Source organism: Lolium rigidum, chromosome 6 (assembly GCF_022539505.1).
Source record: "Lolium rigidum isolate FL_2022 chromosome 6, APGP_CSIRO_Lrig_0.1, whole genome shotgun sequence".
Classification (NCBI taxonomy): domain Eukaryota; kingdom Viridiplantae; phylum Streptophyta; class Magnoliopsida; order Poales; family Poaceae; genus Lolium; species Lolium rigidum.
In genome coordinates, this window is record NC_061513.1 from 82,766,837 (window position 1) to 82,769,250 (window position 2,414).

Genomic DNA, 2,414 nt, shown 5'->3' on the forward strand with positions numbered 1-2,414 from the left:
AATATTCATCGGATCCCAACAAACACAACATGTAGCATTTAGATGATCTTGATCATGATAGGCAGCTCACAAGATCTAACATGATAGCACAATGAGGAGAAGACAACCATCTAGCTACTGCTATGGACCCATAGTCCAGGGGTGAACTACTCACACACCAATCCGGAGGCGATCATGGTGATGAAGAGTCCTCCGGGAGATGATTCCCCTCTCCGGCAGGGTGCCGGAGGCGATCTCCTGAATCCCCCGAGATGGGATTGGCGGCGGCGGCGTCTCTGGAAGGTTTTCCGTATCGTGGCTCTCGGCACTGGGGTTTTCGCAACAAAGGCTTTAAGTAGGCGGAAGGGCAGAGTTGGAGGCGGCGCGGGGGCCCCACACCATAGGGCGGCGCGGGCCCCACCCAGGCCGCGCGGCCCTGTGGTGTCGGCGCCCCGTCGCCCCACTTCGTTTCCCTTTCGGTCTTCTGGAAGCTTCGTGGAAAAATAAGACCCTGGGCGTTGATTTCGTCCAATTCCGAGAATATTTCCTTTGTAGGATTTCTGAAACCAAAAACAGCGAGAAAACAAGAATCGGCTCTTCGGCATCTCGTCAATAGGTTAGTGCTGAAAAATGCATAATAATGACATAAAGTGTGTATAAAACATGTGAGTATCATCATAAAAGTAGCATGGAACATAAGAAATTATAGATACGTTTGAGACGTATCAGTGCTCATGCATTATGTCATCTAGTACCACTGAGAATTAACAAACATGAATTTTGACTTTTTTTGCAAAATTGCGTTGCAAAATTATCAAACTCAATTTTTGGTTGCATACGAACTCGGAAAAAACGCACAGTATATCAAAATGATCGGGAGAAAATTCTACATCTGAATTCACCGAGATTTACCCGGTTAGCCAATTTTTAGAATCGCCAAATTCGAAAAGAGTAAAAAGATACGGCAAAGTCAAAAAAAAAAATCCTGCAAAAATAGAAAATTCGAAAGAAAAAAAATCAGTCGCGCACCATATGCCCATGCGCCACAGAATGTATACTCTGAAATTTGAATTTTATGGCGCCCTCCTCCTCTCCTCCACTTTACTTTCCACTTCTCCTCCACTTCTCCTTCTCTCCTCCACTTCTTCTCCTCTCCTCCACTTCTGCACTTCTCCTCCTCCTCTCCTCCACTTCTCCTCCCTCCTCTCCTCCCTCCTCTCGTCAACCCGGTGATCTCCTCTCCTCCTCCTCCTCCTCCTCCTCCTCCTCCTCCTCCTCCTTTGGCGACCTCCTCCTGCTCCTCCTCCGGCGACTTCTCCTCCTCGTCCACCTCCGGCCGGCCTCCTGCTCCTCCTCCACACAATCCGGCTAGCCTCCTCCTCCTCCTCCACCCACCTCCGGTCGGCCAGCCTCCTCCTCCTCCATCCACCCACTCCGGCTGGCCTCCTCCTCCACCCACCTTCGACCGGCCTCCACCTCCTCCACCCACCTCCACCCACCTCAACCCAGCCACCACACCCCACCAACCCACCCACCTTCTGCGACCTCCAGCAAAAAAATTTAAAAAAATCCTGCGAAATTCTGGCGGCCCTAGATCTTGATCTAGATCTGGCCGCCTTTTTTTTTGAAATACGAAAAAAATTATGTGGCGACTTTCTGTGGCGCACATTGTCTGGTGCGCCACAGAAATAAGACTTTATGTGGCGCATGGGTCCGTGCGCCACAGAATTCTTATTTTTGTGGCGTAGAATCTGTGGCGCACCGTCCATGCACCACAGAATAGCCTTTTTGGTGCGCCACTAATGAGTCTTTCCCTACTAGTGTACATTGAACGATGGTATCGCTGCTGGAGCCTCTCCCGGTTGCATCTTCAATCAATGCCTCCATCTACTCCTATACTACCTCCATGATTAATACTCGATTCCAATGAATACAGCGTATAAATTTAGCCAAAAGTCAACTTTATCTAAGTTTTACCAGTGTTATAGAGAAAAGTATGAACATTTACGATGTTGTAGATGTTTATATTTTTCTTCTTATATTTCGCCAAACTTTGTACATTGTGGCTAATTTTGACTATTTATAAAGCTTATTCATCTTAAAAGAGGTAGTAGGGAATAGTTCACCACCGGATCTATGGGTTTGCAGCAGTAGATTGCTCTAAATTCTCTAAGCGCTAACATATCTTTTGAAGCATATGAGCTGCCTACATGATAATGGTCATTATATATCCTTGATGGTGACATATATTGTCCCGTAAGGTAATTTATTCAGCTACAATATTATTCATATTTATCTTTCATGTATTTGTATACTCATATTTTTACCCTGTTCTTTTATATGCTAGACATGATCAGTGTAGTATGCTAGTAAGGTTTTTACCTTTCCTTTGGTTACCTAAGTAGGGATAAAAATATTATGTATGCTACTGTTCA